Below are 18,399 nucleotides of genomic sequence, written 5' to 3' on the forward strand. Positions count from 1 at the left end.
ACAAGGATTGAGAAGATGCAAGAAATAAAGAAATAAAAAAGAGTCAATATAGAATGAATAATGCAATAAATGAGATCAGAAACACTCTAGAGGCAACAAATAGTAGAATAACGGAGGCAGAAGATAGGATTAGTGAAATAGAAGATAGAATGGTAGAAATAAATGAATCAGAGAGGAAAAAAGAAAAACAAATTAAAAGAAATGAGGACAATCTCAGAGACCTACAGAACAACAGGAAATGCTCCAACATTCGAATTATAGGAGTCCCAGAAGAAGAAGACAAAAAGAAAGACCATGAGAAAATCCTTGAGGAGATAATAGTTGAAAACTTCCCTAAAATGGGGAAGGAAATAATCACCCAAGTCCAAGAAACACAGAGAGTTCCAAATAGGATAAACCCAAGGCAAAACACCCCGTATTAATCAAATTAACAAAGATCAAACACAAAGAACAAGTATGAAAAGCAGCAAGGGAAAAACAACAAATAACACACAAGGGGATTCCCATAAGGATAACAGCTGATCTTTCAATAGAAACTCTTCAGGCCAGGAGGGAATGGCAAGACATACTTAAAGTGATGAAAGAAAATAACCTACAGCCCAGATTACTGTACCCAGCAAGGATCTCATTCAAATATGAAGGAGAAATCAAAAGCTTTACAGACAAGCAAAAGCTGAGAGAATTCAGCACCACCAAACCAGCTCTCCAACAAATTCTAAAGGATATTCTCTAGACAGGAAACACAAAAAGGGTGTATAAACCCAAACCCAAAACAATAAAGTAAATGGTAACAGGATCATACTTATCAATAATTACCTTAAATGTAAATGGGCTGAATGCCCCAACCAAAAGATAAAGATTGGCCAAATGGATACAAAAACAAGACCCCTCTATATGCTGCTTACAAGAGACCCACCTCAAAACAAGGGACGCATACAGACTGAAAGTGAAGGGCTGGAAAAAGATATTCCATGCAAATAGAGACCAAAAGAAAGCAGGAGTGGCAATACTCATATCCGATAAAATAGACTTTAAAACAAAGGCTGTGAAAAGAGATAAAGAAGGCCACTACATAATGATCAAAGGATCAATCCAAGAAGAAGATATAACAATTATAAATATATATGCACCCAACATAGGAGCACTGCAATATGTAAGACAAATGCTAACAAGTATGAAAGGGGAAATTAACAATAACACAATAATAGCAGGAGACTTTAATACCCCACTCACACCTATGGACAGATCAACAAAACAGAAAATTAACAAAGAAACGCAAACTTTAAATGATACATTAGACCAGTTAGACCTAATGGATATCTATAGGACATTTCACCCCAAAACAATGAATTTCACCTTTTTCTCAAGTGCTCATGGAACCTTCTCCAGGATAGATCACATCCTGGGCCATCAATCTAACCTTGATAAATTTTAAAAAATCAAAATCATTCCAACCATCTTTTCTGACCATAATGCATTAAGATTAGATCTCAATTACAGAAGAAAAACTATTTAAAATTCCAACATATGGAGGTTGAACAACACACTTCTGAATAACCAACAAATCACAGAAGAAATCAAAAAAGAAATCAAAATATGCATAGAAACTAATGAACATGAAAACACAACAACCCAAAACCTGTGGGACACTATAAAAGCAGTGCTAAGAGGAAAGTTCATAGCAATACAGGCATACCTCAAGAAACAAGAAAAAAGTCAAATAAATAAGCTAACTCTACACCTAAAGCAGCTAGAAAAGGAAGAACTGGAGAACCCCAGAGTTAGTAGAAGGAAAGAAATCTTAAAAATTAGGGCAGAAATAAATGCAAAAGAAATAAAAGAGACCATAGCAAAAATCAACAAAGCCAAAAGTTGGTTCTTTGAAAGGATAAATAAAATTGATAAATCATTAGCCAGACTCATCAAGAAGCAAAGAGAGAAAAATCAAATCAATAAAATTAGAAATGAAAATGGAGAGATCACAACAGACAACACAGAAATACAAAGGATCATAAGAGACTACTGTCAGCAATTATATGCCAATAAAATGGACAACATGGAAGAAATGGACAAATTCTTAGAAAAGTACAATATTACAAAACTGAACCAGGAAGAAATAAAAAATCTTAACAGACCCATCACAAGCATGGAAATTGAAACTGTAATCAGAAATCTTCCAGCAAACAAAAGCCCAGGTCCAGACAGCTTCACAGCTGAATTCTACCAAAAATTTCGAGAAGAGCTAACACCTATCCTACTCAAACTCTTCCAGAAAATTGCAGAGGAAGGTAAACTTCCAACTCATTCTATGAGGTCACCATCACCCTAATACCAATACCTGACAAAGATACTACAAAAAAGGAAAACTACAGGCCAATATCACTGATGAACATAGATGCAAAAATCCTCAACAAAATTCTAGCAATCAGAATCCAACAACACATTAAAAAGATCATACACCATGACCAAGTGGGCTTTATCCCAGGGATGCAAGGATTCTTCAATATCCGCAAATCAATCAATGTAATTCACCACATTAACAAGTTGAAAAATAAAAGCCATATGATTATCTCAATAGATGCAGAGAAGGCCTTTGACAAAATTCAACATCCATTTATGATAAAAACTCTCCAGAAAGCAGGAATAGAAGGAACATACCTCAACATAATAAAAGCTATATATGACAAACCCACAGCAAACATTATCCTCAATGGTGAAAAATTGAAAGCATTTCCCCTAAAGTCAGGAACAAGACAAGGGTGCCCACTTTCACAGCTACTATTCAACATAGTTCTGGAAGTTTTGGCCACAGCAATCAGAGCAGAAAAAGAAATAAAAGGAATCCAAATTGGAAAAGAAGTAAAACTCTCATTGTTTGCAGATGACAGGATCCTCTACATAGAAAACCCTAAAGACTCCACCAGAAAATTACTAGAGCTAATCAATGAATATAGTAAAGTTGCAGGATATAAAATCAACACACAGAAATCCCTTGCATTCCTATACACTAATAATGAGAAAGTAGAAAAAGAAATTAAGGAAACAATCCCATTCACCATTGCAACGAAAAGAATAAAATACTTAGGAATATATCTACCTAAAGAAACTAAAGACCTATATATAGAAAACTATAAAACACTGATGAAAGAAATCAAAGAGGACACTAATAGATGGAGAAATATACCATGTTCATGGATCGAAAGAATCAATATAGTGAACATGAGTATACTACCCAAAGCAATTTACAAATTCAATGCAATCCCTATCAAGCTACCAGCCATATTTTTCACAGAACTAGAACAAATAATTTCAAGATTTGTATGGAAATACAAAAAACCTCGAATAGCCAAAGCAATCTTGAGAAAGAAGAATGGAACTGGAGCAATCAACTTGCCTGACTTCAGGCTCTACTACAAAGCCACAGTCATCAAGACAGTATGGTACTGGCACAAAGACAGAAATATAGACTGATGGAACAAAATAGAAAGCCCAGAGATAAATCCACACACATATGGACACCTTATCTTTGACAAAGGAGGCAAGAACATACCATGGAGTAAAGACAATCTCTTTAACAAGTGGTGCTGGGAAAACTGGTCAACCACTTGTAAAAGAATGAAACTAGATCACTTTTTAACACCACACAGAAAAATAAACTCAAATGGATTAAAGATCTAAATGTAAGACCAGAAATTATAAAACTCCTAGAGGAGAATATAGGCAAAACACTCTCCGACATAAATCACAGCAGGATCCTCTATGATCCACCTCCCAGAATTCTGGAAATAAAAGCAAAAATAAACAAATGGGATCTAATTAAAATTAAAAGCTTCTGCACAACAAAGGAAACTATAAGCAAGGTGAAAAGACAGCCTTCTGAATGGGAGAAAATAATAGCAAATGAAGCAACTGACAAACAACTAATCTCAAAAATATACAAGCAACTTATGCAGCTCAATTCCAGAAAAATAAACGACCCAATCAAAAAATGGGCCATAGAACTAAATAGACATTTCTCCAAAGAAGACATACGGATGGCTAACAAACACACGAGAAGATGCTCAACATCACTTATTATTGGAGAAATGCAAATCGAAACCACAATGAGGTACCACTTCACACCAGTCAGAATGGCTGCGATCCAAAAATCTGCAAGCAATAAATGCTGGAGAGGGTGTGGAGAAAAGGGAACCCTCCTACACTGTTGGTGGGAATGCAAACTAGTACAGCCACTATTGAAAACAGTGTGGAGATTCCTTAAAAAATTGCAAATAGAACTGCCTTATGACCCAGCAATCCCACTGCTGGGCATACACACCGAGGAAACCAGAATTGAAAGAGATACATGTACCCCAATGTTCATCGCAGCACTGTTTATAATAGCCAGGACATGGAAACAACCTAGATGTCCATCAGCAGATGAACGGATGAGAAAGCTGTGGTACATATACACAATGGAGTATTACTCAGCCGTTAAAAAGAATACATTTGGATCAGTTCTGTTGAGATGGATGAAACTGGAGCCGATTATACAGAGTGAAGTAAGCCAGAAAGAAAAACACCAATACAGTATACTAACACATATATATGGAATTTAGAAAGATGGCAGTGATGACCCTGTATGCAAGACAGCAAAAAAGACACAGATGTGTATAGCAGACATTTGGACTCAGAGGGAGAGGGAGAGGGTGGGATGATTTGGGAGAATGGCATTGAAACATGTATACTATCATGTAAGAATCGAATCACCAGTCTATGTCCGATGCAGGATACAGCATGCTTGGGGCTGGTGCATGGGGATGACCCAGAGGGATGTTGTGGGGAGGGAGGTGGGCGGAAGGTTCATGTTTGGGAATGCATATACACCCTTGGTGGATTCATGTCAATGTATGGCAAAACCAATACAGTATTGTAAAGTAAAATAAAGTAAAAATAAAAATTAAAAAAAAGAGATAGTTGATAGGTTGATAGTGATCAGTATTTTTATTTTTCTAGGATAAAATAAAGTATATTGACCAAAATGGAACCACAATTATAAACCACTTCATAATTTATAGCATGTTTTTAGATTTTTCTTATAAAAATTTTCCATTTGCATGTAAAAGTGAAAGTTGCTCAGTTAACTCTCTCAATTTAAACTTGTTAGAAAAAGGACAGTTTTAATTAATAAAATATCCTTAAAGAAATAAAATTTTATTACTTAAATGCTTACCACAATAACCAAGTCCAGCAGCCCACCACGGTCCCCCATCCCTGGGATTCTCCAGGCAAGAACACTGGAGTGGGTTGCCATTTCCCTCTCCAATGCATGAAAGTGAAAATTGAAAGTGAAGTCGCTCAGTCATGTCTGACTCTAAGCGACCCCATGGACTACAGCCTACCAGGCTCCTCCATCCATGGGATTTTCCAAGCAAGAGTACTGGAGTCGGTTGCCATTACCCTCTTTGACAATTTGCTTAATGGATATTTACTGGTTCATTAATAAATTAGTTATCATTTGCTTTTCCAGTAATTTTTCAGAATATTAATACATATGTCCAAGATTATTCTAAGTGTTATGGAGAATATATAAGAAAGAGAAGAACCTAAGCTTTGTTCTTAAGTACTTTTCAGTCTAGCTTGATAGATGAGACAAATAATGGACAGTTTAAAAAAATCTCTAATCAAGTGTCATTTTGTATGACACATACTGAAATGTAACAGATATTCCAAGTGGGACTTCTTCCTGAGAGCTGGAGAAGGGAGGATAGTTTAAAGGAGGAGGTGACTGCGAGAGAATGTAGGCTTTTCATTAGTAGAAGTAAGAGAATTTTAGGAAGACAGGGAAAGCTAGAGAAATTGGTCATAGGAGGTGCTCAGTCCTATCTGACTCTTTGCAACCTCATGGACTGTAGCCTGCCAGGTTCTTCTGTCCAAGGAATTCTCCAGGCAAGAACACTGGAGTGGGTTGCCATTCTCTTCTCCAGGGATTCTTCCTGACCCAGGGATTGAACAAGCGCCTCTTGCATTGCTGGTGATGTCTTTACTGTCTGAACCACCAGGAAAACATAGGAGGCAGATGAGTAGAACAAAAAGGCAAATTGTTAGCCATAAAAACAGTTTGTGATAGGAGAGAATTGCAGTGCTCTGTTTAAAACAACAAACTGGTTGATGGAAGGCAGTGACTGCCACACTGAGCCTTTAGACTAACGTAAAACTTGACAGAGAGCCGCAGAGGATTAAGAGCAGGGTGATGAACAAGAGTCAATGGGAAGACCACAACAGCATTATTTTTAGAAGGATGAAGGAGGAGCAGAGACTGAAAGTAGAGAGCAGCTAAGATGCTACCAGAGTTATTTAAACACTAGATGAAAGGGACCTGGATTACCATTAAGACATGAGGAACCGAAAGGAATAAAGAGATGAGTCACCATGAAGGTGGAATTGAAAGGGCCTGTTGACTGAGAATATATAGATCTCACGAAAGGAAGAAATAAACAGTTCTATCAAAGTTCTAAGTCAGGAGAATCAGAACAAGCATGGCACCACTATTAGATAAGAAAGAATTAGTTGTAAAATCAGTTGGTAGGGAAAAAATGGAGACTAAGATGTTCAGATTTTAGACACACTGCTTTGGAGGTAACAGAAGGCATAAGCATGAGATTTTTTAAAGCTTTTACAAACATAAGACTGAAATGTAAAGGAAAATCTTGGCCAGAAATTTATTTGGGAATAAAACCAAATTTACTATTTTGTATTGAAAATTTATTGCTTTAAATACATAATTTATAGAGAGATCTTTGAGAAATGACTTGTAAGGAAACACGCTCCTTAACAATGGGAGCTGACTATAGTGGAATTGAAGTTTACCTGCCAGAGCTCAGATGTACCTCAAAAGTGTAACTTTATCTTCTATGAGTTCTTCTTGCCTTCCTGCCCCTAATTCAATGACTAAATTCAATACCCTAAACCTTTCCATTAGTAGTATTGTTTAAGGTAAGTACTCAGTAGCTCAAAATTTAAACTCTTTATCAAAACTATTTATGCTCTGTCATAGGACTTCTATTCCGCCTTCACCATTTCAAGATTCATCCAAATATTCATAGAGGCGGTGGGGTGGGGTCAACGATCCAGAAACTGTCTTTCCACGTCTTGCTGGCTGCCGCTAGGATATGCTTTGTCTTAGCGCATTGCTAAGCATCTTCAGCAGGTATTCATCTGGAACCACTTTCCTTCTGTTCTTTTGATGCTTTACCCTAACAACCGTTATGAAATATGTGTTCCTGGCATAGCACCTAGTCAAGGCCTCTTTTGTTCTTTCAGTTTTCTCAACCTTTTCTCATCACACTATATAGTCACACAGAAACTTCTGGACACCACAGACAGGCTTCAGGCATTGAGAAAATTATTCCTGGTGCATTCAGTTCCTCCAAGAACATCACTGCTTTTATGTCCCCAACCATATTATTCATGACATCATTCTGAACTGGGACTTCCCTGAAAGATCTGTATAATCTCTTCAGAATCCTAGGAATAAACGTTCAAGATTCAACATGTTTGGATTTCCAAAAATGTGTTTGGATTTCCCAAAATGTGTTTGGATTTCCCAAAATGTATTTAGATATGTTTTGTTGTCTCCCAGGATCTCAGTTTTGGGAGAGAGAGTAGCCAAGATACAGTGGTATACTAGAGGCAGCTTATACCAGCTCATGAAAGCTGACCGTTGTATTTTCACGGATGTTGCTAGCCAGTTGTTAAACATGGACATCATTTTAAATAAAATCATACAAACTTAAATTTAAATTAATTATATCAAGAACAAAGCTAATAAATACTCAACTCATCCTGTTCTAATAATTTCAATACATCTTTACTAATTTTATTAGCATTTTTCTAATACAATAGACTTCACTAATATCTATGCCCTTGAGGTTATTTATGGGTAATGTATCTTCCTAGCTCCCCATTCAATGAAATCAGATTGGTAGCTTGAAATTTTCCATAAAGTATTTACAGAACAGAAATTGGCAAATGCAACTGAAAACATTTACCAAGACACCACTGCTCATGATTCACCTCTTGCCATTACTCCCTTGAATTCTTCATCTCTTCCCTTTTTTTCCCAGTGGTCTTAGGGTTTTATTACTTCTGCTTCATGTGTGAAAGGCCTGCCCTTGTGTTTTCCTCTTCTTCAGGGGAAAATTTAAAAACTGTAACAATGACATTGATTATTTATTTTAAAAGAAGGGCAGCAGAGGACCTGGGCTTTCAAAATATTATCCTCATTGCATGACTACCAACTTGCTTTGCAAACTTTATCTTCCTAATGAATGAAAGGACAAATCTCAGCCAAGATTTCAGATCATCCCAAACTCCAAATTAATAGAGTTCCATTAGTAAAGATTTATTATAGCAACAAGTAGCAATAAACTGTGAGTTATTCTGAATAACTCACAATTTCAAATGTTCCTCCAAATTTTACCACTTTGGCATTCTTGGCTCCTCATAACTTTCTTAATTTCTTATGGTTATCAAGCTGATTTGATTTATCTAGTAATTAATGAACATAAGTAATTGTGTTCCCTTGGCATCTTTAACAAATGGAATCACCTTAGAACAGCAATCTCAGAGCAGAGGATTTTCTGTGTTTCTGTTTCCAGAAATGGAATGGAAAAGGTAAGAGACTGCTTCATTAATCACTAACAATTATTTTTTAAATTGCAGAAACCACAGACTAATGAATGTTTCAGTTTCTTCTAGTTCCTACATTCAGTCTTAGTTAATTAAGCCCTAGACTAAATCTCTATTTTCTCACTCTGTTGATTAAATGGCCACTTTGCCAGAGAGAACTTAAAAGAACAAGCTTTGGGGAAATATATTTATTGTCAAATTCTCTGATGAAATGATCCCAGTTCCCTGAGTTATGCAACATTTTCTAACCCAAAGAAATAGAATAACAGAGTTTCATTCGTAGGAAAATGCTAGAATTTTTCCCTGAACATGAGGAAATGGAATTTCTATTATTAAAACAAGGAATCTAGTTACTTTGGACCACATCAATATCAAAACCTTGCCATTATAATATTCAGTGCTTTCTACTTTATCCTTTAAAAGAAATAATGCTATGCTCACCCAGGAAGAATCATCTTTATGGAAGAGCATTCTATACTGTTTACCTGGTTTTGTAAACTCTGGCTACCAAAATTTTATCTCTATTGGTTAAGCTAAGTCTATCCATCCAGGTATCATATATAGGAATGCTTGAAGGTTTAATTTACTTTCAGGGATTTATCAAGAGACAGAAATATTTCTGGAAATTACTGACGCAATGTTCAATAACATTACCACATTCATAGTATGCTGGTAATGCTGCTGCTGCTGCTTAGTCATTTTGGTCATGTCCAACTCTGTGCAACCCCATGAACTGTAGCCCACCAGGCTCCTCTGTCCATGAGGATTCTCCAGGCAAGAATACTGGAGTGGGTTGCCATGCCCTCCTCCAGGGGATCTTCCCAACCCAGGGATCAAACCTGGGTCTCCTGTATTGCAGACAGATTCTTTACCACAAGGACACCAGAGAAGCCCATGCTTAGTATAACCAGAATCAAACAACAAATTAATTTATTGAAAAAGCTAAGTAAACTGTAAATGTATACATAGGTTAGGTAACATTCTCATATCACCTAATGATAATCTCAGAGAAGGCAATGGCACCCCACTCCAGTACTCTTGCCTGGAAAATCCCACGGACGGAGGAGCCTGGTGGGCTGCAGTCCATGGGGTCGCTAAGAGTCGGACACAAGACTTCACTTTCACTTTTCACCTTCCTGCGTTGGAGAAGGAAATGGCAACCCACTCCAGTGTTCTTGCCTGGAGAATCCCAGGGACCGAGGAGCCTGGTGGGCTGCCGTCTATGGGGTTGCACAGAGTCAGACACGACTGAGGCGACTTAGCAGCAGCAGCAGCAGATGATGATGATGATAATAATCTAGCGTAGCTAGACAAAATGATCTGGTCTCACCTGGATATTGCTGTTTCTTTCACAGCGTTCTTTCAAATCTTTAAGATGGGAGAGCTCTTTTTCCTTCCCATCCTTTAAAAAATGCACTGATTTATTTTTGCTCATGCACTTACTTAGAAACAACTGAGTATTTATCACATTTCTGCAGATGTGCTTGCCTCCCTCTAAAGTGCACTACAAAAAGTTAATTGCTTACTTTTCTGTAACGAGAATAGCTCTATGCTCTTTTCTTACATTATTGGCCTTTGATGCTCATCCCTCTGCCATGATGTGAATGTTCTACCGGTGAAGAGCTTTTCTATCTATGATGTCAGTAGAAACAGTTACACCTTCTTTAGAGATCTTAGGTGAGCATCTCTCAAATCAGATAGTCCAGTTACACTTTTTGTAGACCATACATCAAATAACAGTGGTAGCAGCAGTTTGTCATCATTGTTTAACTACTTCATATCCAATATCTTTTATGCCACCATCTCCTTACAGATCAGGGGTTTCACTTACTTTTGGCAACTATCAGAAGCAGTAGTTAGAGCAATTATCATTTCCTTATTTAAGATGTAACTGAACCCTAAAAATATTAATTTACATTCCCAGGTCAAAATTGGTGACTGAGCTATCATTAGAAGAAAATTTTCATATAGATAAATGTTTATGATATTGTCAAGTGAATTTTAAAAATATAAAAATGCAGACAAAATGATATGCATGACAGAATATTAATTTAAAATACACACACACAAAGAAATAAGGCTGGTAGAAAAGCACATTTTATTAATATCAAATATCTGCTATGTTCTAGGCTATGCTAGATACTATTTACAGAGAGGAGCAGAAATATGGTCCTTACCACACTGTCACTAATAATTGAATGCTAATAAAATAAATATAAAAATAAATCTATGATAGCACTAAGTGCTATGAATAGTATCTAACTTAATATGAATAAGGGCTGATTAGACTTTGAAGGAGTTAATCAAGGTTGCAAGCAGAAAGATGACTAGGAATTAACCAGGTGAAAATGTTGGATGCTTTTTAAATTTTTCTCTTTATTTTTCTGACTTTCCAAATTTCTACAAAACATGGTTACTTTGCCAGTTAGGAAATAAACATGTGTGACTTTTGATTTTTCTCTCTGGTAGAGTACTACGCATCAGGCCAAACTCTTCTAAAAACAATTCTAAAAGCTAAAATTAAAAAGAGAATAAGCAAGGCAAGAAATACTTTAACAATCAAGAAGACTGAGCAAAGGAAAATCCACTGTGGTAAAAAAAATTCTGTCACTTTTCTTTTTAAAGAATTGTCTGACATATGATATGGGCTAGAGTCTTAACAAAAAGCAGGAGATTAGAGCTTTCTGGAGTCTCTTAGTCCTAGGGAGCCAAAAGCTAGTAGACTTCTAAGATAGCCAGAACTCAAGGGATAGGCAGTGATATGGAAGATTTTAATCCACTGCTCAATAGTAATTTATAGGACAAGCAACCAAAATTCAGTAAAGATGCAGATTTGAAGAATGCTATTAATAAATTTGACTAAATTGGAATAGGTAAAAGATTAAAAAAATTTTCATATACTTTTTTCAAGTGTATGTGAAACATTTGTCTTATATTGGTAGATAAAAGCCTGGCGAGCTGAAGTCCATGGGGTCGCAAAGGGTCATACAGCACTGAGTGACTGAGCAGGCACACACACGCACAATCACTCACTGGATCAAATCACAAGCCTCAAAAATTCGAAGGGATGGAAATATATAAATATACTCTCAAATAACAGTGGTACTCATCTATGTCTGTGTATTCTAAAATGTTTGGAAATGAAGTGATACAGTTCTAAATTATCTATGGATGAAAGATGTAATAAAAATGGCAAATAAAACATATTTTACCTTGAAAAGCAAATGCAACATATCAAATCTTGTAGAATAAAATGAAATCAATGTGTAAGGTAAATTTAAAACCTTAAATGTATGTGTTTAGGATGAAAAAACTGAAAACAAATAATACAAGTTTATTAAAACTTAAAAAAAATTAAACCCAAGTGAAATGAAAAGAAAATGATAAAGTGCAGAAGGTGATAAAACAGAAAACAAGAATGCTAAAGAGAAAATTAATAAGACCAAAAATTGGAGCTTTGAAAAGACTAATACAATTGAGAAAACTTAATCAATACTGAGAGAAAATAATTATTAACAAAAATGCTAACATTAGGAATAATAAAAGACATTATCAGAGAGACTGCAGAATCTAAAATTATCATATTTTGAACAACTTTATGCCAAAAAATAGAAAGAAAAAGAGAAATGGACAAATTCTTGAAAAACAAAAATATCAAAACACAAGAAAAGAAATAGATAATTTGTATAGTCTATTTTGATTAAATAGATATTGTGTTTTATTAAATTCTTTACCTCTCCAAAAGTTAGGTCTGTATTGGACTTACTTGCAAATGTTTTCAAATAACATTAATCTTAAACTCTGTCACATTATTTACAAAAAAAAGTTTGTTTATCATGGCCAATATAATCTTATTACTGACATTTGACCAATACATTAGAAGAAGGGACAACTATATTCCAGTCTTTCTCATGAACATAGAGACATAAATCTTAAATATATATAAGCAAATTAAATTCAATTAATATTTTATTAATTATATTAATAAATTATTCAATAAATAAAATTTATTAATCTTGAATTAATATTTAAGACATTAATCTTGAATTAATATTTAAGACATTAATCTTAAATATATATTAGCAAATTCAAACATTTCCAAAATGCACTTAATCTCAAATGCAATGGTACTTTGAGATTCAGAAATCATTTGATGTTATCTATCTTCAGGTGTGGTACTTTTAGGCAAACCCAAAGTGAGAAATATTCTAAAATTAGCTGGTCTTTATTCCTCAAATTAATTAATGCAGCAAATGACCATGAAAATTTAGGCATCTCTTGTTATATTAAAAGAGGCAATGAAACTAAATGAAACAAGATTTGGGGCTAGATGCTATACTGGAGAGAAAAAAGGCCATAAAGGATAGTATTGAAACAATTAACAGTATTGAAATATGAAAAATGTAAACTGTTCATGTCATAATATAACAAAATTAGATAGAAGTACTGTATTAGTTACTAGCTTTTCTAAATTTTATAAATGTACTTGGATCAACAGTACACTGATACGACTCCTAGAAGCAGAGAGGAGAAGGGTGGTTGCCAGGGACTACGGGGAGTGGGTAATGGGAGCTCTTAGCCAAAGGGTGCAAACTTGCAGCTATGCAAGATGAATAAACCCTAGAGATCTACTCGACATCATAGTGCTTGTAGTTAACAATACAGTATAGTATACTTAAAAATTTTGTTCAGAGGGTAGATCTTATGTTAAGTATTCTTATAAAGAGGATGGAAAGAAACCTTTGGAAATGATGGATATGTTTATGGCATCAGTCAGTTCAGTTCAGTTCAGTCACTCAGTCGTGTCTGACTCTGGGACTCCATGAACTGCAGCACGCCAGGCCTCCCTGTCCATCACCAACTCCTGGAGTTCACTCAAACTCACGTCCATCGAGTTGGTGATGGCATCCAGCCATCTCATCCTCTGTTGTCCCCTTTTCCTCCTTCCCCCAATCCCTCCCAGCATCAGAGTCTTTTCCAATGAGTCAACTCTTGGCATGAGGTGGCCAAAGTACTGGAGCTTCAGCTTTAGCATCATTCCTTCCAAAGAACACCCAGGGCTGATCTCCTTTAGAATGGACTGGTTGGATCTCCTTGCAGTCCAAGGGATTCTCAAGAGTTTTCTCCAACACCACAGTTCAAAAGCATCAATTCTTTTGCAGTCAGCTTTCTTCACAGTCCAACTCTCACATCCATACATGACCACTGGAAAAACCATAGCCTTGACTAGATGGCCCTTTGTTGGCAAAGTAATGTCTCTGCTTTTCAATATGCTATCTCGGTTTGTCATAACTTTCCTTCCAAGGAGTAAGCATCTTTTAATTTCATGGCTGCAGTCACCATCTACAGTGATTTTGGAGCCCAAAAATATAAAGTCTGACACTGTTTCCACTGTTTCCCCATCTATTTCCCATGAAGTGATGGGACCAGATGCCATGATCTTAGTTTTCTGAATGTTGAGCTTTAAGCCAACATTTTCACTCTCCTCTTTCACTTTCATCAAGAGGCTCTTTAGTTCTCCTTCCCTTTCTGCCATAAGGGTGGTGTCATCTGCATATCTGAGGTTATTGATATAGATTGTCATAATAGTGTATATTTATCTCCAAACTCTTCAGGTCATATACATTAAATACATACAACTTTTTGTATCAATCACACTTCAATAATTTTGTTTTTTTCAAGTAAGTAGACTGGTTAAATAAACTGTGAAGTTCCTACAGTGGAACTTTGTTGTCTTCTTTGTTGTCTTCCATGCATTGAAGACTAGGGGAATACTGTTTTCATTCAAATAGACTGCTTCACTTTGGGCTTCCATAGTGGCTCAATGGATAAGAATCTAACTGCAATGCAGGAGACACAGGTTCAATTGCTGAGTTGGGAAGAAACCCCAGAAGAGGACGCGGAAACCCACTCCAGTATTCTTGCCTGGAGAACACCACGGAAAAGGATCCTGGCAGGCTACAGTCCATAGGGTTGCAAAGAGTTGGACATGACTGAGGTAGCTGAGCACTGCACTTCACTTTACCTGTTAGCAAAGACTTGAGTCAGTGTAATCATGCAAACGGTCAGTTAGGCATATTCCATGGTGCCAAGAAAACATATTTTGAGATCTCTTTTCCTGAAGGGAAAAGGGACTATGCTTTCATCTTTTTATCATATCCTTGCATCTTGAAAGCTTCACTTGGTAACCTGGCACCTGGGATTGCTCATCCACCCAGTCTGTTGTGTAGCTGTATTCCCTGTGGATCCCCTTTAGTATCACTGGAGAGAAGAGCAGAAAAAGCATTTGTAATCAAGTACAATTTCATTCAACCATCTAGTCACTCTAAAATAATAAAATCACCACAGTTTTATAACTAATTCTCTGCTACTCTCTTTGTTTTCCTGCCTCACCTAACATGTATCTCCCCAGTACCCAATGGGGTAACAATAACTGTTTTTTGTTTTTTTTTTTAAAATTTTTAGTTTTTTATTTTTTAAATTTTAAAATCTTTAATTCTTACATGCATTCCCAAACATGACCCCCCCTCCCACCTCCCTCCCCAGAACATCTTTCTGGGTCATCCCCATGCACCAGCCCCAAGCATGCTGCATCCTGCGTCAGACATAGACTGGCAATTCAATTCACATGATAGTATACATGTTAGAATGTCATTCTCCCAAATCATCCCACCCTCTCCCTCTCCCTCTGAGTCCAAAAGTCCATTATACACATCTGTGTCTCTTTCCCTGTCTTGCATACAGGGTCATCATTGCCATCTTCCTAAATTCCATATATATGTGTTAGTATACTGTATTGGTGTTTTTCTTTCTGGCTTACTTCACTCTGTATAATCGGCTCCAGTTTCATCCATCTCATCAGAACTGATTCAAATGAATTCTTTTTAACGGCTGAGTAATACTCCATTGTGTATATGTACCACAGCTTTCTTATCCATTCATCTGCTGATGGACATCTAGGTTGTTTCCATGTCCTGGCTATTATAAACAGTGCTGCGATGAACATTGGGGTACATGTGTCTCTTTCCATTCTGGTTTCCTCGGTGTGTATGCCCAGCAGTGGGATTGCTGGGTCATAAGGTAGTTCTATTTGCAATTTTTTAAGGAATCTCCACACCGTTCTCCATAGTGGCTGTACTAGTTTGCATTCCCACCAACAGTGTAGGAGGGTTCCCTTTTCTCCACACCCTCTCCAGCATTTATTGCTTGCAGATTTTTGGATCGCAGCCATTCTGACTGGTGTGAAGTGGTACCTCATTGTGGTTTTGATTTGCATTTCTCTAATAATGAGTGATGTTGAGCATCTTTTCATGTGTTTGTTAGCCATCCGTATGTCTTCTTTGGAGAAATGTCTATTTAGTTCTTTGGCCCATTTTTTGATTGGGTCGTTTATTTTTCTGGAGTTGAGCTGCAGAAGTTGCTTGTATATTTTTGAGATTAGTTGTTTGTCAGTTGCTTCATTTGCTATTATTTTCTCCCATTCAGATGGCTGTCTTTTCACCTTGCTTATATTTTCCTTTGTTGTGCAGAAGCTTTTAATTTTAATTAGATCCCATTTGTTTATTTTTGCTTTTATTTCCAGAATTCTGGGAGGTGGATCATAGAGGATCCTGCTGTGATTTATGTCTGAGAGTGTTTTGCCTATGTTCTCCTCTAGGAGTTTTATAGTTTCTGATCTTACATTTAGATCTTTAATCCATTTTGAGTTTATTTTTGTGTGCGGTGTTAGATGACAATAACTGTTAATTCATAAATGTCAACTATAGATGAAACCATAAAACACAATGCCTTTATTTATTACAATAGTACCTGAGGCGAGTTCAGCTTCAGGCTGAATGCAAATCTTGTCCTTTACATTCTCATAAATTGTATTCATTATATCTGTATTCAAAACAGATTGAAAAGCTTAATTTGTGATAGAAATTCAAAAGGATTTACACAAGTTAAAATATCTTAGGATGAGGAGAAGAACAGGGAAAGTAGCTGATTAAATAAATACATTTAAGAGATTAAATGTATTCTCACTTGAAAGGCTATGTGAAATTCTACTGAACATAGCAATTGGCCATATGGACTTACTTCATCAATTTCTCTTTATAACAGGAAAGAAATAAAATGTTGCAAATTCAAAAGGATGGGGAGAATAGAGGAGAGCTCAGAAGACATCACATCTTAACATCTTTTAGAAAACAAAAAACAGATGGAAGGATAGTACCTGACTTAGAACAGAGGAAGCTATATGCTAAGAGTCACACAGAGAAGAATTCTAAAGAGAAGACAGTCCATTTTCGGCAGAACCCTGTGGAAGAAAAGGACTAGGAAGCACTATGTATCTCGCTTAAGATACATAATTATAGGTTTAGAAAAACAGATCTTAACAAGTGAGATGGAGAACATTGGAGATACACAAAAATAGTGTTTTTTCCCCCTCTTAATTTCTTTAAAATATATACAATAGCTTAAATCAGTTTTCCAACCTTTGTTTTCCTTATTGCCCCTTTGAAGTCTATTTAGACACCTTTTGCCTAGTCATTCCCTCAACTCCTGCAATAAAATTTTAATACTTGACATATATGGCACACCTGTTTATATGTTGTACATATATCTGCTTTATGTACAAAAACAACAATCTAAAGTTTATTCTTTTTGTTTAGTATAGTGTTTAGAATGACTAAATTTTTAACTTTAAAGTTACGGTAAAAAATTTAAGAGCGACGTCACGTAACCTAACTTTATAACTGCATGCTTGCCAAGTTGCTGCCCTCAGGTCCAACTCTGCAACCATATGAACTGTAGCTCTGCAGGCTCCTCTGTCCATAGGATTCTTTAGGCAAGCATACTGGAGTGGGTGGCAGTGCTCTCCTCCAGGGGATCTTCCCAACCCAGGGATCAATCCTGGGTCTCTCCAACTCGATGGACATGAGTTTGAGCAGGCTCCCGGAGTTGGTGACAGACAGGGAAGCCTGGCATGCTGCAGTCCATGGGATCACAAACAGCTGGACACGACTCAGCGACTGAACTGAACTGAACTTGCATCTCCTACATTGGCAGACAGGTTGTTTACCACTAGCACCACCTGGGAAACCCATGACTGCATAATTATTGCTAAGTAAATTTTAATGTAATTTATTTAGTTTCTGAAAGTTGTAAAAAAATATAATAGCAAATTAGCAAGGTATAAAATACACAGTAATAAGACCTTTCAAAGCAATACATTTTTGAAAAAAGTAATATAACATTTGTGAACAAATGCCCATCTAGTCAAGGCTATGATTTTTCCAGTGGTCATGTATGGATGTGAGAGTTGGACTGTGAAGAAAGCTGAGTGCCGAAGAATTGATGCTTTTGAACTGTGGTGTTGGAGAAGACTCTTGAGAGTCCCTTGGACTGCAAGGAGATCTAACCAGTCCATCCTAAAGGAGATCAGTCTTGGGTGTTCATTGGAAGGACTGATGCTGAAGCTGAAACTCCAATACTTTGGACATCTGATGTGAGAGCTGACTCATTCGAAAAGACCCTAATGTTGGGAAAGACTGAGGGCAGGAGAAGGGGACAACAGAGGATGAGATGGCTGGATGGCATCAGCAACTCAATGGGCATGGGTTTGGGTGGACTCCAGGAGTTGGTGATGAACAGGGAGGCCTGGCGTGCTGCAGTTCATGGGGTCACAAAGAGTTGGACACGACTGAGCGACTGAACTGAACTGAACTGAACTGAAATATTAAATTT

The sequence above is a fragment of the Ovis canadensis genome, chromosome 16 (genome assembly GCF_042477335.2).
Source record: "Ovis canadensis isolate MfBH-ARS-UI-01 breed Bighorn chromosome 16, ARS-UI_OviCan_v2, whole genome shotgun sequence".
In the NCBI taxonomy this organism is placed as follows: Eukaryota; Metazoa; Chordata; class Mammalia; order Artiodactyla; family Bovidae; genus Ovis; species Ovis canadensis.